Source organism: Anomaloglossus baeobatrachus, chromosome 3, assembly GCF_048569485.1.
Source record: "Anomaloglossus baeobatrachus isolate aAnoBae1 chromosome 3, aAnoBae1.hap1, whole genome shotgun sequence".
NCBI lineage: Eukaryota > Metazoa > Chordata > Amphibia > Anura > Aromobatidae > Anomaloglossus > Anomaloglossus baeobatrachus.
In genome coordinates, this window is record NC_134355.1 from 505,550,966 (window position 1) to 505,570,722 (window position 19,757).

Below are 19,757 nucleotides of genomic sequence, written 5' to 3' on the forward strand. Positions count from 1 at the left end.
GGGGGCTGAACGGGTGATATGTACTCACAAAGGGGACCCTGTTCTTACATTGTGGGTTGGGAATAGAAAGAGAGGGTGGGGGTCTCACATATGGCGGGTAGCCCCTGGCTAGAAATTTATTATCCATATCGGTATGGCGTTTGACCCTAGTAGATGGATCTGAAACTATCCGATCAACACGACAATGCTGAGAGTGAGGCAAAGATTTTTTGATGTGCCGTGGGTGGCAACTAGAATGTAAAAGGAGGCTGTTTGTCAGTCGGCTTAGTGTACAAGTCTGTCGAGAGGGTATGGTCGGGGTTGATGATTACTGTGGTGTCGAGGAAGTTGATGGAGTGATCACTGTGATGGAGGGTAAATGAAATGTTGTCGGTGGCACTATTGATGTCAGTGAAGAAAGAGTTAAGTGATACAGCGTCGCCAGTCCAGATCAGGAAAATGTTATCAATATAGCGTTTCCATAGTGTCACATGGCTGTCAAATAGTGGATGGGGATAGATATGGCAGTGCTCGAAGTGGTCCATGAAAATGTTAGCGTAGGGGGGCGCGACGTTAGATCCCATCGCGGTCCCCCTACACTGCAGAAAAAACTGATCCTCGAAAAGGAAGAAATTCTGGGTAAGGACCATCTCGAGCATGTCAAGACAGAACTCCTTTTTGGAGATGGGAAGATCGGTGTGGGCCTCAAGGAACATGTCAACTGCATGGATGCCTTCATGATGACCTATACTCGTATACAAACTGGAAACATCCAGAGTGGCGAGTAGGCAGTTATCCGGGACACTGGAAATGCATCTTAGAACGGAGAGGAAATGGTTAGTATCTTTCAAGTATGAGGGAATTTTAGAAATATGCGGAGTTAGAATTTTTTCAAGGGTCATAGAGATAGGTGAGAGTAGCGAGTCGGTGGATGCGACAATGGGACGGCCGGGTGGAGAGGTCAAATTTTTATGGATCTTGGGCAGGGTATAGAACACCGGGGTGATGGGATGGTTATTGGTCAAAAAATCACTTAATTTGTCGTCAATGATGTTATTCTGTTTGCAATGTTGCACCTTTTCCCGTATCAGAGCGGAAATGCGTGACGTGGGATCATGAGGTAATGGACAGTAAGTGTTGGTGTTATTAAGTTGCTGGCGGATTTCGTCCATGTAGTAGATTCTATCTAGAACCACAATCGCCCCGCCTTTGTCGGCTGGCTTGATGACAATGTTCTTATGCTTTTTAAGTGAAGTCAGAGCCCTGCGTTCATCGGGGGTCATGTTATTACTCAGGTGGTAGTGTCCCCTGCTGATGTCCGTAGTAATGGCCTGAACATCCCTCGAGACTAGACTGATGAAGGTCTCAACTGGGTGGTAACGGCGAGGGGGTTGGTAATTACTGGGAGTCCTGAGGTTGAGACCCTTAAGTGTAAACCCACTAGGGGGTGACGAAGTGACGGATGCAGAAGATGGTGGGCTAGACTCAGGAGTACCAGTAGCAAAGTGTGCTTTCAGGCGAAGATTTCTAAAGAATCTGTTGAGGTCATATTCTAGATTAAAGGTGCTGAAGGAGGGGGTGGGACAGAAGGAGAGTCCCTTCTGTAGGACCTGGGTCTCAAGGGGGGACAGGGTCTGGCTGGATATGTTGTACACAATGTTGTCCCTACCTGGGAGCGGGTCGTGACTCTGTCTGGACGTCCCCCGGTGTTTCCGCCCCCCTCCTCGTCTGTTTTTTCCAGGACGTCTCGGACCTAAAAAAGACTGGGAATCTGTAGAGAAGTGGTCGCTGTCGGACCCAGAAGAGAAACCGCCGCCACGGCGAAAATTGCGAGACGGAGCAGATGATTGCCATCGGTATACACGGTTCTTGAGATAATCTTCTTGGTCCCGCAAAAATTTGTCACGTTTTCGGATTTGTAGCGTGTCTCTGTATTCAGACAGCGTAGAGTTACACTTGGTCTTGAGCTCTTCTAGGGCCGTAGCGTTCAAAGTCTGGGAGAGTTGTGTCTCTATATTCTTGATATTAGCGTCAATACTGATGAGTTCCTTTTGCAGGTAGTCGATTGTAAGAAGTATAATGTCGAAAGAACATTTGTTAAGAATGCTCTCAAATGACTTGCAGTACTCAGAGTTGTCTGAGAACAGCGTGGGCCGTAATGAGACCCCTCGCCCCCTCGCGATTCTCTGGGTTTTGAAATATTCAGCCAAAGTGGCTGCGTGAAGTTCAAGGGCTGTGTTCCTCTTGGTCTCCCTTAAGAAATCGCGTGTGCGGATCTCGTCAGAGGGGATGGTGAGGAACTGAGTCCTTGTAGTAACCTTGGCAAGGATACTAGCGGCTTGCTCATCATTGAATGAGAGAACAGGAGCCAACATGGGACTAGATGGTACAGTGGGAGCACTGGAAAAATAGTAATATAAATATAGAGAAATTACAGGCTTCACCACATATGCTAGAGGTGCTAAAGGGATCAGGAATCATACAGTAAAGAGAATCCCAGCACTCAAATTGAAGATGAGAGGGGAATTATGCAAAAGTGAATTTATTGGCTAGTACACTGCAAAAGGAACCTAACCAGAGCAACAGCACCAACGTTTCGGCATAAAGCCTTTCTCAAGGTCGTTGCCTGAAAAGGTGTGAAGACAATAACAATAATGAGTGCATTATATACAGGTGATACATAGAATATGTACAGAATAATACAAATATACATAAAAATATACTGCGGAACGTACATCACTGGTCAGAGTACGGAAATACGGGTCTCGGAGGACAACCGGAGGATTGCAAATAATGGTAAGGTTCCACACGTTTTTGCAGAGTATGCTCTTAATCATATGGAGAGAGAGATAATTAGTACAGATATGGCAACAAACTTGCGTACCATAGGAGATAGTACTGGTCAGGTAATACAGGTTAAGGCAAACAGCCGAAGCTGATATTCAAATCGAACAGCCGAGGCTGGTATCGGTACCAAGGTGAGTGGAGAGAGAAAAGAGAGATACAGCTCTGGGGGTATACAGCACTGGGGGGGACACAGTTCTGAGGGTATACAGGCAGCACTTGTGTGCTGGGGTTGGGGGAGACAGTTCTGAGGGGTATAAAGGCAGCACTGAGGTTGGGGGGACATACAGCTCAGCGGGATGTACGTGCTTCAGCTCCTCTCCATCTGTGGGACAAAAGCTCAGCACACGGTGTTCTAGCTCCGCCCTCAGATGAACTTGCCCTGGACAAAGCACTCAGCAAAGAACGCTATGTGCAGGTGTGAATTTAACTGCCAGCAGCCAAGAAAGTACGGCTGCCAGCCCAAGCACTGCGGTTCCCATAACGCGGCCCGGGAGTCGCAGGATACATCACCACCCTTCTCACCTGACTGTCCTCCATTCCCTTGTGTCCTCTTCTTGCGGCCCATGGCTCCCTTGGTGATCGTGCCCCCGGCGCCGCAGTCAGTCAGCATTTTACTTCAGACGTGCTGCGCAGAGTCAAGCTCTGTGCACAAGTATTCCACGGGCAGGCGCTGGCTGATCAGAGGCAAGCAGGTGACGTCATACGCTTCAGCTACTGGTCTCTGATGGACCGGTGGCTGCGATAGCTGTGCACAGAGGTTTACTCTGCGCAGTGATGGAAAATCATCTGAAATAAAGCGCTGACTGCTGCGGCCTCTGCACCAGGTGCGATCATGAAGGGGGCCATGAAGGGGGCCACGGGCCACAAGAAGCAGCCTCAGGAGCCGCATGCGGCCCGTGGGTCGCATGTTTGAGACCTCTGCCTTAGAGGAAGTGTGCCTTCCGCATTCTCTTAAAGAGCTTATCCATTACTCGAACAGTCCCTTTTCAATTTGGTATATGTCATCCATGTAAAATGAGAACATCTTTACTTTTGTCCGGCCAGAGACCCATTCCAGTGGATCTTGTGACATTACAAAAAGTCATGCAGCCAATCATCCATCATGTCACTTTCACTTCCTTCTAATATAACTGTCATGCCAAGCGTGAGTGGTTGGGAGAGTGAATGGGCGGGGAGCCCCTGCCTTTTACCCTTAAGCTAATGGGGTGCCCTTGCCTTTCCCTCTACCCAGAATTATGCTTGAAGGTAGCTACACCTGAGCCCCAGCCTCTCCCTATCTCCTGTCCTGGCCCTGGTGACTATGTCCCCGCCACACCCACCACCCCAGGAAACAGACCGGGACAGAGATCCCCAAAACCCAACCAACAAAAAACAATGGACAGGGGGTATAATCTGCAACACATGCGCACCAAAGACCCAAACAAGGGAATTAAAAAGGGAGGGATAACAAAGTAAAGGGGAAAAGTAACAACACAGGGTAGTCGCACACAACTCAGCAGTCAGCAACAAAAAGCAGCAGCATCAAACTCCTCACCACTCCAAGCCTGGAACCAGACTGAACTGAATAGCCAGCACCCTCTGCAGGAAGCAGCTGGCTTTTATCCAGGCCGGAAGTGGCCAACCGCTGATAACTGATCCCAACTGAGAAGTCTGATGCTACAACAGAAGAAGGAGTTAACCCCTCATGTGCCTAAGGAAAAAAAACACGTTTAATGTGCATGGTCTCAGATGGTAAAGACATGCTATCCCTGAGCCTGTCCCTAGTCACAAGACACGTAGTGACAATCATGACAATAACTGACATTTAGAGGTAGTCAGAGAACAGCAGGAGATTTCACTACATGTGGGCATCAATGTCATTCAAATTAAATGAGAGAAAAGCAGCAGATGCAGGGCTTCTGTGACAGAGAGACAAGGGCCAACGTAACTGGAGCGGCGCCAGAACCAAAGGTGAGTATAAGGCCTAGGACACACGGTGAGAAAAACGGTGTGAGTGGAATGCAATAAAAAAATCGCATTCAACTTGAACCAATATTACTCTATGTGCTCGCTCCCATGAGCGATTATTTTCTCAGCCCTAATCGGACTGAGAAAACAATCGCATCATGCTACAAGTGAAACGCAATCCTGTTCTACTCGCACCCATGCAAGTCTATGCGGCGAGAGAAACATCACACTACTCTCACGTTACACCGGTGTAACGCGAGAGCAGTGCGAGAATCGCATCAGCCGGCAACGGAGGAGAGAGGGCGATAAATCCCTCCTCTCCGCAGCAGCGGCCATTCCTTCCAGAGAGCCGGCCCACCCCCGCAGCTGTGGTCTAATCGCACGATGGAACCACAGTCGCATGACCCTCGCATTACACTCAGCTCCCGCTGTGCTGCCAGCGTGAGACGAGTGCCATGCGAGGATCGCAGTAATCCCCGTGTGGCCCCGGCCTAACTGTTATTATTTTACATTGGGGGAATATAGTGATTGAGAAGGAGTTGTAGTGGACCTAACCTATTAAACCTAAGTTGAATCAAGCAGTGAATACATCAGACCATCCATAGATTGCAGACATGACTAGCTCCATCTACAGCTACCTATTATTTACATGCACTAGTCTAAAGGTACCGTCACACTAAGCGACGCTCCAGCGATCCCACCAGCAACCTGACCTGGCAGGGATTGCTGGAGCGTCGCTACACGGGTTGCTGGTGAGCTGTCAAACAGGCAGATCTCACCAGCAACCAGTGACCAGCCCCCAGCCAGCAGCGACGCGTGGAAGTGATGCTGCACTTGGTAACTAAGGTAAATTTCGGGTAACCAACCCGATATTTACCTTGGTTACCAGCGCACACCGCTTAGCGCTGGCTCCCTGCACTCCTAGCCAGAGTACACATCGGGTTAATTACCCGATGTGTAGTCTGGCTATGTGTGCAGGGAGCAGGGAGCCGGCACTGACAGCGTGAGAGCGGCGGACGCTGGTAACGAAGGTAAATATTGGGTAACCAAGGAAAGGGCTTCTTGGTTACCCGATATTTACATTGGTTACCAGCGTCCGCAGAAGCCGGCTCCCTGCTCACTGCACATTCAGTTGTTGTTCTGTCGCTGTCACACACAGCGATGTGTGCTTCACAGCGGGAGAGCAACAACTAAAAAATGGTCCAGGACATTCAGCAACAACCAGCGACCTCACAGCAGTGGCCAGGTTGTTGCTGGATTTCACACACAGCAACATCGCTAGCAACATCGCTATTGCGTCACAAAAGTCGTGCCTCAGCAGCGATGTTGCTAGCGATGTTGCTTAGTGAGTCGTGGCCTTTAAATGGCCCAGACTAGTACATACTGAATTTTTTCCCCACTTGAAGGTGAGAACCATTGAAAAACTGTCCGTATGCACTAAAGCTGGGTTCACACTAAGCGACAGCGACAACGACGTCGCTGTTACGTCACCATTTTCGGTGACGTAACAGCGACCTTGTAAGTCGCTGTTATGATCGCTGCTTAGCTGTCAAACACAGCAGAAGCAGCGATCATAACGTCGCTGTGCTACATGTGCAGAGAGCAGGGAGCCGCGCTTAGCGCTGGCTCCTTGCTCTCCTAGGTACAGTACACATCGGGTTAATTAACCCGATGTGTGCTGCAGCTACATGTCACAGTGCAGAGAGCAGGGAGCCGCGCGCACTGCTTAGCGCTGGCTCCTTGCTCTCCTTGCTACAGTATACATCGGGTTAATTACCCGATGCGTACTGCAGCCACATGTGCACAGAGCAGGAGCCGGCACTGGCAGCAAGGGCGGAGGCTGGTAACGAAGGTAAATATCGGGTAACCAGGGAAAGGTCTTCCCTTGGTTACCCGATGTTTACGCTGGTTACAGCTTACCGCAGCTGCCAGTGCCAGCTCCCTCTGCTCGCTTCATTTCGTCGCTCTCTCGCTGTCACACACAGCGATGTGTGTGTCACAGCGGGAGAGTGACGACCAAAAAATGAAGCTGGACATTCAGCAACGACCGGCGACCTCACAGCAGGGGCCAGGTCGTTGCTGGATGTCACACACAGCGACAGCGACGGGACATCGCTGCAACGTCACAGAAAATGGTGACGTAGCAGCGACGTCGTTGTCGTTGTCGCTGTGTGTGACACCAGCTTAACACATAGGTTACAATAAGCCTGTGTGCTTTCTGTTATCTAATTTTGAGATAAAGGCGCCAAAAGTCCTATTTCTATCTTTTATAACTGAAAAAATTCCTCATGGAGATGATTGACACTTCACAAACAACAATTAGTAGGAAGGGATTATGAATTGCTGTGAACCAGTTTAATTTGGTCAAAAAATGGCAAATTTTTGTGCAAGTCGCATTGGTGCAAACATTTTACAAATTTTAAGAATTTTAGCTACTTCTGATAATTTACCAAAATTTGATTTGGAATAACTGAAAAGGGACCTGACTGATTTTCTATCAATTATGTCAGAAATTGCAGAAAGATCTGCGTTTGTGGGACATGGACAGCCAAAAACGACTGTATATTTCCCATAGCAGTTTTTGCAGTTTTGTAAATCTACTATTACATTGATGAGCAAAAAGGTGCTAAAGAATATAGCAAAATTATCACTGCATCAGTCTCTCCCATTTGATTTTGGATACTTGATAAAGATGAAGCGATGGTTTAATGGCAGAATTGTGCTAGAGAGAACACGTTGCCTAATACTGAGATTTTCCAACTTTATATATAAATCAAATGTTTAGATTCTTAATATCTTGAAAACAATGTTGTTAATGTTTCTTCTGCGGTTAAGTAATTTCTGGAACATCTGCAGGTTTGGATGATAGTATTGGTTATTATAAGAAATGTGATTATATGTAAGTGCTGTCATCACATATGAGTATATACAAGCGCTGCCCAACATAAATCACAGCAATAAAACAGCCATACTGAGCCAGTTAAACTAGGATTTTATAGGCCCACATAAAGTAGCTGCCCCCACTTTCACATTAGGATGATTTCATTTTATTAGGCAATGGCTGCTTTAAGGTCTTTAGAGCAATAGCAAATAAACCAAAAGGCTGCTCTTCATGCCTAATATATGACTGAAAAGTATTTATAGGCCAAACTGCATTTATGCATCGTTATAAAGACATCATGCCGAGGCAGAATCCGACAAATATATTTCTTAAACGTAAGAAGAATTTCAGGACATTCACTGAATATACAGCGCAATAAAAGAAATGGTAATTATTTAAAATGTCAAAGTGATTGCAACCAGTAAATCACTTAATGTCTCTAGAAATGTATGAGAGAGGTAAACAAATTCATTTACTGACACATGCAGTTATTAGCAGAGGAAATCTACAAAACATAATATACATGTTCAAGCTATTTATTTTTTGCCTTTAATTTTATTTAAAATTTACACTAAAGTGTTATATACAGTAAATTAAATTATTGTATAAATTATAACAGCTTTACATTATTAGTGACTAGTGATAGGCGGACTCAGTCTGTAAAAAACTGATTTCCCCGTCCACCGGCAGTGCCGGCATGTGTGATTGGTTGCAGTCAGAAGCGCCCCCAGCCTGTGTGACAGCGTCTGAGTGCAAACAATTACAGGCCCTGTTTGCAGATCACTATCGTGGTGTAATAATAAATATTTAATAAAATAATTGGCATAGGGTCCCCACGTGTTGTGAAACCCAGCACAGATAAAGCATATGACTACAGTGTGGAGCCCTGCATGTATCTAGGCTGTGTATCAAAATAAATGGAACCGCATGCGGCTTTTTTTTTTTTTTTTTTAATTATTTAAATAAATAATTAAAAAAAAAACAGAGTGCGGTCCCCCTACAGCTGGGGGCTGGTATTCTTAGGCTGGGAAGACCAATAGATATTGGGCTCCCCAGGCTAAAAATATCACCTTGTAGCTGCCCGGAATTGTTGCATCCATTTGCGGTCACAGCTAGAGGTTCCTACGGTCCTCCACCTGTGACCACAAATCCCCTGAGTGATGTCATCGCTGATCGTGCGGCTCACTCAGTCTCTGCCTGCAGCTCACAGCAGGCAGTCGTTGTTCTATGGTGCTCACTGTGAGCTTCAGAGGTAGCAGAGCTGGAGAGCTGGAATCATAGTGGGACCTCATGTGGATTATCCACTAGAAATGAAAATAGCGCTATGAGGAGCACCCGTGGCAAAAATTAAGTTATAGTAAATGAAAGCTTCTCACCTGATTAGGTTGTGCGCCCTCGCACAACCTCGGTGATGATCATGTAAATCCTCTGGAGGATATGGGGTTGTCACTGCCAGTGTTATCCGATTTGAGCTGAGTATTCCTGGGGAGATGACCGCTCCTGGTTCCTGGTTCACCGACTCTTGAGGTCCTGGAACTGATTACGGCCGTAAAGGATAGATATGAAAATAATAAAGATAGTGATAATATGGAAATCACCATTAATCCCACTAATCCAAGATTACTGGATGATAATACTGGTAATACGAATAAATCAAAAGAAAAAACAACTAGAGACCCTAATAAAAATAAAGATAAAAACAATATTAAAACTAATAGAGAAATGATTAAACAAATAAATAGTAAAGACTCGTCAAGTTTTTTGACATCTGAAAAACAGAGGAATTACTATGAAACTCATAAATCCAAACTTAAAATGAGTAAAATTATTAATAACGAGTCTGACAATAAAAACACAGAATTAATACACAACCAAACTCCTGATTTTCCACTTACTCCGATCAGCAATAAGAACTATACTAATTTGGAGTTGAGAACTAATAATAATAAAAAAGCTCCGATAATATCATCTAGTGAGAAAAGAACTAGCACTCTTGCTGGGGAAGGGATATCTAATGAAGAAACAGTCACTAATATTAATAGCAACATTATGAATAAATCCACCTTAATTGATGAAACTAGCATACATTTACTTTATCTATCAATATTTCCAACACATGGAGAAAATGATCCACAAGAACCCCTACTATCCGATTTATCCCCCTCCATATTAAACAAATCTATAGATAACCAAAGAGATACTAGCCTGAACAAACTAACTAATCTTAATACTATGAAAATCACCCATTATTTTCGGGTGGCTCCAGGACGCCACTCCAAAAGAAAAAGAGAAGGAGAGGATGCAGAGGAGGATCAAGATGTAACCAGAGAAAAAGAGATGAACGATCAGGAAATAATTCAGAAAAAAACAAAAATACAATAGATCAACCAACCAAACAATTAATGTTACTCAACAGAGACAAAAAGGATACAAACGAACAAAAAGATAAAATAGGGATTTTTAACATCTCCAACCACATTTTAACGGACGATGAGAAATCACTTCTGAGCCATGGCTTATCATTCAGTCCAACCACAGGACTGGACAATTTTTCATTATATCTAGATCTAAATGACTTTTTTAAAAAGATCACTATTCAGAGACATTTTTTAATAGAAGAAAAAGGAAAATTAAGCCAAGACTCCACAATAAAACAAGATACAATTGACATAAATCAACCAAATATTAAGCATGTAAATCCAAGAAATCTAAGGAGTAAATTCTACCCATTGCATCATAAAGGGTCCCACATAGAGACATTTCAGAAATTAATATTAAAGGACATTAGATCCCTCCCGAATCAAAGAATGAAAATTAACCTCACAAAAAACTAACAAAAAGCTATAATTACACTACAAAAAAATAAAATTATTATTATAAAAAGAGCAGATAAAGGGGGAGGGATAGTAGTTATGGATAGGACTTGGTACCATGAGGAGGGCAAAAAAATCTTAAGTGATAAGGAATACTATTTATCTCTAGATAAGGACCCCTCCACCCAAATTTTAGAGGAATACGGCATGATCATAAAAGATGCTTCACAACAAGGAATACTAAACAAAAAAGAGAAAAAATTTCTCGACATCACTAATTATTCAGTGCCATTTTTTTATTTTCTACCAAAAATACACAAAGATCCGTTGAACCCACCAGGACGTCCAATAATTTCAGGGGTCAATTCCATAACCAGCAACCTATCCCACTTTGTGGATTTGTTTTTACAAGAATATGTGTTAAAGTTAGAGTCCTATTTAAAGGACTCAACACAATTGATTAGAGAATTATTAGCTTTACCCCCTCTAAAAAATAGCTTACTTCTTACAATGGATGTCAGCTCTTTGTATAATAATATAACACATAGTAGGGGTTTGTCAGCCATTGAAAAAACACTATTAAATGACAGGGAAATTTCAACACCCCACCGGAAATTTATAATAAAGGCGATTAAATTTATCTTAGAGAACAATGTGTTCACTTTTGAGGGTGACTTCTTTAAACAAGTTAGAGGCTGCGCGATGGGGACGCGTTTCGCACCCAGTTATGCCAACATCTTTATGGGTGCATTTGAAACCATCTCCATCGGGCAATCCAAATATAAGGAAAATATAATACATTATCGTCGATTTATTGACGATCTGTTCATTATATGGAAGGGCCCCCCTGAGAAAGTATTGGACTTCATAGAGGATATTAACAAGAATGAATGGGGCTTATCATTCACGGCTACCTATTCTAACAAAACTATTCAATTCCTAGATCTTCAAATTAACTTAAATGAAGCAGGACTAATAACAACATCCACACATTTTAAATCAGTGGATGTGAATAGCTATTTAAAATACAATAGCGGACACCTACCTAGATGGATTAAGAATATACCGTATGGTCAATACAGAAGAATTAGAAAAAACTGTACAACAGATATTGATTATAACAAAGAATGCAAAATCCTCAAACATAGATTTCTTGAAAAAAGATACCCCAAGAAACTAATACAGGATGCCTATGAGAAAGCAAATTCCCTAACTCAGGAATTATGTGCACAACCAAAGCAAATGGATGCCTCTAAAAAAGATGAAAAATCCAAACTATCCAAATGGAGTCTTGTCACTACATATTGCCAACCCAGAACTCAAATTGAGAGATTGATTAAAAAATACTGGTTTATATTAAAAGGAGACCCCATACTAACAGACTATATACCACAAAAACCAATTATTATATATAAAAGAAACAAGAATTTAGGCAATCTAATTGCACCAAGTAATACCCTTTTGAAACCAATAACTGCTAACATTAATAATCCTAATACATGGGGCTGCTACCCATGCCATACACCAAGATGTTTATGCTGTCAGGTAATTACAAAAAATAAAAAAACCTTCATGTCTAAAACCACAAAGGAAGTGTTTTTAATAAAACAGAGATATGATTGTCATTCTACATATATAATCTACCTGATTGAGTGCCCTTGCGGTACCCAATATGTGGGAAGAACTATTCAGGAAATGCATGCACGTCTAAATAAACATCGATATAATATAAAAAATGGCTACCCCTTACATAGTGTTTCAAGACACTACAATAGTGTGCATAATAAAAATCCAATGATGAAACTTACCATTATAGACTCTGTGGACAAGAAAGATCCACAAGCAATAATTAAACTTACTAAAAGGGAAAGTTATTGGATTTTTAAATTGGGCACATTGACCCCTGAAGGTCATAATATAATGATAGATAACGTTGCAAAATAATAACAATAAAAATATTAATTAATACCTGGGGTAATCATTTACTCATATACACATATAAGCAAGAATATATAAGACTACAGATGTGTGGGTATAAGAATACATATATATATGAAAATGAAATTAACATACAAAATAGATTAATAATAAATTTTATTCATAATCCTGGGTAACATTTGAATATAAATTTATAAAAGAATTAATAATAATAATAATACTAGAATGTTTATAAAAATGAATAATGGTAATCTATAATGATAAAGATTAACACTGGTTTTGTATGTGTATGGGTTATATGTACACATATGCATATATTTATGTATGAAGGTATATGTGTAAATATATTTAGATATGGCTAAGCAGATTTCTTTAACTAAAATATATAAAAACTAACATAAATTCATCTTATTATAGTGTGTAGAGATAAATTAGAAGGCTCTGGCCCTTTTTTAGTTATTAATGATACACGTTTACACAGATGTATATATTTATATGTTTTTAAGATAACAATGGTCCTGACTAATTTAAAATTTTTTAAAGTTTTTACATTATATTATATCCGACTCTATTTTTATATAAAAAAAAAAAAATTTTTAATTTAATCAATTACTTTTACTATATATAAAAAACACATTTTTACTTGATATGTAACAATATAGTTTTACCTGGTACTAAAAGGGTTAAAATTGTCTGAACACAAGACACACCCTGAAGCCCCATCGGAGAGGCCGTTTTATCTATAAATTTAAAGTATATTGGCTCTTGCTGCACCTGAGGAAAGCAGTATATTTCTGCTGAAACGCGTTGTGTTACAAGAGCTTTATTTTATCTGACTTGGAATGTCACAAATAAATATTTCTTTAATATATTATAAATAAACCAATATTTCTTTAATATATTCCACATCCTTTCCCACTGATGATTGTAAATAGAGCTTTATCAGATCTCAGAGTTTTTTTTTAATTTTATATCTTTTCTAAGGATTAATAGATCATGCCTCGTCATTTTTGTAGCATGATAATATCCCTGTCGTATAGATCTGTTGCTGTATCCTCTAGCCAAAAAACACCACAATCAAGGACAACCATTGGACCGGACCCAAAGATTTATATAGAGGGTGGGAGAATAAAAAAAGGTATACGTGGGGTGTACAGGGGTAGTCGGGGATAACATGCAGCTCTATGGAATGTGCTGCTTAAAGTGCTAGTTTTGGTTTACCTAGTGACAGGTTCCCTTTAAATAATTCAATATTAATTTGTTAATAATTGTTATGTCAATGTTTCAAAAAATGATCTTTATGCGATTTCACTTTATGTTTGTCATCAGGATAATCTCCATGGAGACTCCAACAGTAGTCTGCCATCATGTGTATGTCCGATCTGCCATCATGTGTATGCCCCATCTGCCTTGATATCTCTCCTCCATCACCTTCATATCCTCGTGTAAATTCCCTCTATGTTTCTCACTGAAGTCTCCAAGGTTATCTGGAATATTGTTTAAATGGCTTTGGAGAGAATACAGCTTTATACTCCTATTATCTCCCAAAGTTATGAAAGTTTGAAAGCATATGTTGTACCAACTCTTCCTAGTTGTCCGCTGTCTGATTACCCAAGTAGTTCTTCACAGCAGAGATAAAGCTCTTCCAGACCGAAGCCTCAGTGTCATTCATGCTTGTGGTAAAATTGGAATTGTTCATGAGTTAACGAATATGAGGACCATCAAAGCCTCCAGCTTTTAGTTTTTCTTTTCTCAGTCAAGGAAATGTTCTACAAATGTACTTGAAACAATTATCCAATTTGTCCAAAGCCCTAACAAATTGCTTCATTAACTCTCAATTGCACATTGACACGAGTAATATCTCAAAGCCTATTTCATGGGAACTCCATAGACTTTCATTACACTAACACTTTATAAAAAAACGTATATTATAAATCAGCGTTCCAACTTAGCTTGTCCTCTTGGTGACTACTGTTGTTTATGATAATGGATTTTTGGTAATACAATTTTTACATTTTCATATTCTCCTTTTAAGTTTTGTTGAGTGAGCAATTGGAGAAACACATAAGGTTTACCATCATGCAAGAGAACACATTTCAAGCTTCTAATGGAGCAGCCTATAAAAAGATGCTAGTCTTCTGGTTGATATTCTGTTAGTCCCATTTGAGGTACAATTCCTGGGATATCATTGCAGTATAGAAGTTCTTCCTATTGGTTAAAATATGGGAGAACCCTCTCTTCTCTATTCTTATAGGCTGTAATCTTAACTTCCACCTTTATTTTCATTTTGTTCATTAAGTCTGGACGCTAAAAGTTAAGATGCTTGCTTGGACAGATGTAAGTCCTGAATCAGGTCATTAAGTCCTTTTTGGTTGAGGCCTTGAAAAGCTTCCCTCAAATTCACTTCCACAGCTACTACCTTCCATACACTCCAATCCCTGTCTCTCTTCAGAGTCTGACAGTGGATGCTCTAGTAATTTGGTAAACACTAGTATGGAAACGGTATTGCCATGTGGAATGGGTCTTCTTGCTGATTGCCAATCAGAATATTCCCACCGAGCTTTCTTGTAACAATTAAAGCCTTTAATCTTTACAACACAAAAATAGCAATCTCAAAGTGGTATTTGGGTTCTTTCCATACCATTGATACACCAAAGTTTAAACTTTTTCTCTCACTATTTGTCCACTGATGTAGGTCATCCGTATGTTTTGCAAACCAAATGTGGATCTCAAGACTTACCCTAGTCTCCAAGCTATACTCCAAAATAAGCCAAGCATACTCGATGCACAAAGTCTGTGATATTTCTTCTTTGTTTTTTTAACCATGTACTCTCCACGGATGTAGCAGAATACATCAGGAGTGTTGATGCAGTCTCCTCTTGATGAAGTCATAATTTTTACATGTATTTATATACAACATTTTGGGTATAGAGCAAGACTGGGTTGACAAACTTTTACTGTAGCCGGCTTGTTCAGCAAATTCACAGTAGAATTCTGGCTTCATAGAGATTGCCGCCTTTATAGTATTGTAAGCCTACAAATTGAAATACAAAATAATTAAATGGGATATTTCATTACCTAAGACACTGATAAAGAGTCAAAAGACAGAACAAAGTCTATTGCATTTGTTAGCACACACAAGTCCCATTGAGGGAATGCATTATTTCTTCTTTTTTTTTCTAAAATGTTTTATTGAGTGTTTTGTGCAGATTACAAAGTAATTATAAACAGTTACCATTTAGTGCAGAAGAAAAATAACATATCCTGAATCAGTTCAATTACCACATACATGACTTGGAATACGTAAATGATCCAATTACATTTCTTTCTGAATTCTTTAAGAAGAAGGAAAGGTGGGAAAGGGAGAGAAGAATAGAAAAGGAAAGAGAACTCAAAAGCGAAGGAGTTGAGGAAGAGAAAGAAGACGTAGAGAGTAAAAAGGAGAAGAAGGGAAATTGAAAAGGAGTGAGAGGTTGGGGGACGGGATGCATGAGATGTACTTAAGTTTTTCAGTATGTAAGTCCTCATAATGTAGTATTAATTCATGAGCATTTTGCAAAATTCTGGTGAATCACAAAACATGATCCAGTTTTTTCAAGTTATATAAAGGTGTTCTGGATGTGTTTTATTATAGGTAGAAAGTCCCTCCATTCTACACAGGAAATCCACCTATTATCCATTCCATTAAGGAAGGAGTGTTTCCGGAACACCATTTTTTGGGAATAGTATGGGTGGCTGTCAAACAATACTTTAAAAGTCCTGTTTTGATGGATGTAAAAGAACCTGGGATCATGGAGGGTAGGTCAACTTGGGACATTCTATTGGCATTTCTCCAGAGACATGGGTATACATGTCAAAAACCTTATTCAAGATCTGCTTGATCAGAGAACAGTCCCAACAGATATAGAGCATAGTGCCCTCAGAAGATCCACATCTCCAGCAGAGATCAGAAAATGATGGATAGATTGTATGTAAATCCAATGGGCCTTTGTACTACCTGGTGATGATTTTATAGTTCTTTTTCTTGTCCCTAAAGCTGGTGTCACACACAGCGACAACGACAACGACGTCGCTGCTACGTCACCATTTTCTGTGACGTTGCAGCGACGTCCCGTCACTGTCGCTGTGTGTGACATCCAGCAACGACCTGGCCCCTGCTGTGAGGTCGCCGGTGGTTGCTGAATGTCCAGCTTCATTTTTTGGTCGTCACTCTCCCGCTGTGACACACACATCGCTGTGTGTGACAGCGAGAGAGCGACGAAATGAAGCGAGCAGAGAGCAGGAGCCGGCGTCTGGCAGCTGCGGTAAGCTGTAACCAGCGTAAACATCGGGTAACCAAGGGAAGACCTTTCCCTGGTTACCCGATATTTACCTTCGTTACCAGCCTCCGCTCTTGCTGCCAGTGCCGGCTCCTGCTCTGTGCACATGTGGCTGCAGTACACATCGGGTTAATTAACCCGATGTATACTGTAGCAAGGAGAGCAAGGAGCCAGCGCTAAGCAGTGTGCGCGGCTCCCTGCTCTCTGCACTGTGACATGTAGCTGCAGCACACATCGGGTTAATTAACCCGATGTGTACTGTACCTAGGAGAGCAAGGAGCCAGCGCTAAGCGCGGCTCCCTGCTCTCTGCACTGTGACATGTAGCTGCAGCACACATCGGGTTAATTAACCCGATGTGTACTGTACCTAGGAGAGCAAGGAGCCAGCGCTAAGCGCGGCTCCCTGCTCTCTGCACATGTAGCACAGCGACGTTATGATCGCTGCTTCTGCTGTGTTTGACAGCTAAGCAGCGATCATAACAGCGACTTACAAGGTCGCTGTTACGTCACCGAAAATGGTGACGTAACAGCGACGTCGTTGTCGCTGTCGCATAGTGTGAACCCAGCTTAACATTGTTGTGATAATGAGTTCCTTAATTTAATTTGCGGTGGTAAGGTCCGTGAAGTAGATAAGGTATGCATTAGTCTAGTTTTAGGGTTGACTGTCCATGCCATAAATCTATCTACTCCTATACCAGGAAAAAAATCAGAGTTATCAAAAATTGGTGTCACGGGGCCAGAAATGATAGATATGTTTTGTTTTGAGATGAGAGTATCCCATAACTGTAATAGATTGTGAGTTAAAAAGGCCATTGATTTTATAAGTTCACTGAATTTTTGGGAAATTTAGGGTAACGAAGTTAAAGACAAGGAGCGAGAACCTTCTAATGAAACCAAATGATTTCCTTCAGCACCGTGGAACCAATCCAACAACTGTATTAACACTAGAAGTCCCAGAGAGGGGTCATTTAACATTTCTACCTTTGGAACCCAGAGAGCTCGAAATTTCTGGGACTTCTAGTGTTAATATGGCAGAGCAATAATAGTTTGTGAAGTCTGGAAGGCCTGTACCTCCCTTTAGCTTTAGATCTGTTCAAGAATCTGTGTGCCAGCCGAGGTTTTTGGAGCTCCACACCAGATCGCAGCAGGCTTCAAATTTGACTACTTGTGAGTGCTATCGGTACAGTTTGAAATAAGTAAAGTAGCTTGGAAAGGCTATCGAATTTTATAATATTTCTATAACATTTATTTTACCAAACCAAGACAGTTTTACCCCTGTGTATCTTTTTAAGGTCCCCAATAACATGTGCAAGTAGAGGTTTAGTTATAGTGGAAAAGCTGTAAGGTGTCCAGTGTCAGTTCTACCCCTAAGAATTGCATAGAAGTAGGGCACCATCTAAAGGGAAACAACCGTTGTAAGGATATTTTTTTTAGGGGGATATTAATATTGAGAAGTACTGATTTGATGAGATTAATCTTGAAATTGCTCACCAAACTGTATTTCTCCAGCTCTATTAGAATTACAGGTAGAGTTATTCTCGGATTAGTGATATACAAGAAGAGATCATCGGCATATAATGAGAGTTTATGACTGTTGGGGCCAATTGATATGCCTTTAATACTTAGGTTATTTCTGAGAGTTATTGCCAAATGTTCCATTACTAAAACATAAAGGTAACAAAGGTAATAAAGGTGACAGGGGGCAGCCCTGTCTTGTCCCGTTTGAGATCCTAAAGGAGTCTGAGTAAATGCCGTTACATCTAACCTTGGCTGAGGGGTTATGATATAAAGCCATTATTTTATTGACTAGATTAGGGCCTATGTTGATTTGTTTGAGAGGGCTCTGCTGACATTGTCAAATGCCTTTTTGGCGTCAATTGATAAGATACAAATAGGGATTTATTTAGATTTGGCATGAGACATAAGTAGCATTATTTTAATTGTGTTGTCCCTTTCTCCTCTCTGTGGGACAAATCGCACTTGATCAATATGGATTGGATTTAGTAGATAAGTGACCAACCTTGTAGCTATGATTTTAGAGAAAAATGTTATGCCTAGAAAATTGGTCAATAGTTCTGGCATAAATTCAAATCCTTTTCTGGTGTTTTGGGATAAGGGAGATGTGTGCTTCCAGGGTCTGGTTAGAGAATGGGTGTGCTGGTGATACACGTTTTGAACACTTTTACCAAAAAAGTCATCAATTGAGGGACTACTAACTTATAGAATTTGGATGTGCAACCATCTTGGCCAGGATATTTATTGGGTGGGGATGATTTAATTGCTTGTGTTAGCACCTCTTCAGTGAACGGTTGCGCTAAAGTCTCTTGAATGTCTCTTGAAAAATAGGGAAGGGCAGTATTTTAATATATTGGTCTATTTTTGCCAGTCTACATGAGAGAGACAAATCAACGTACTGACCTTCGATATTATATAAAGATTTGTAATAGTCTTTAAAGGTTTGGGTGTTACATTAATAAGGTCATTAAGTTCACAGACCTGCCAGGAGATGCAGATTTGGTGCTGAAATTTTTACATCATATTCCTGCACCCATTTTACATCGCATGCAGTTTTGATGCAATTTTTGCCAGGAGGTGTAGATTAGGTGCAGGAATATGGTGTAAAAATGTCAGCACTAAATCTGCATCTTTTGGCAAAAAATGCACAAAAACAGTTTTCAGTCCATTTCGGTGTAATTTTCTGCCAGGAGGTTCAAATGTGGGGCTGAAATCTGGTGCAGGACTTAGTGGCAGCTGGGTGCGGTCATTAACCCCTTATTACTTCGATTGTCACTAGGGAAATCGGAATGAGCCGGTAAAGTTCCAGGATTTTTGCACCTAATGAGTGGCTGCAAAACAACCCCAAAGCATGATTGATCCACCCCCATGATTAATGGGGGCAATATGTTCTATTCCTGAAATTCTGCATTCTTTTTTCTGCACACATCTTTCATCATTGTGGCCAAAGGGTTCTACTTTAACCTAATCAATCCACAGGACTTGTTTCTAAAATGCATCAGGCTTGTTTAGATATTC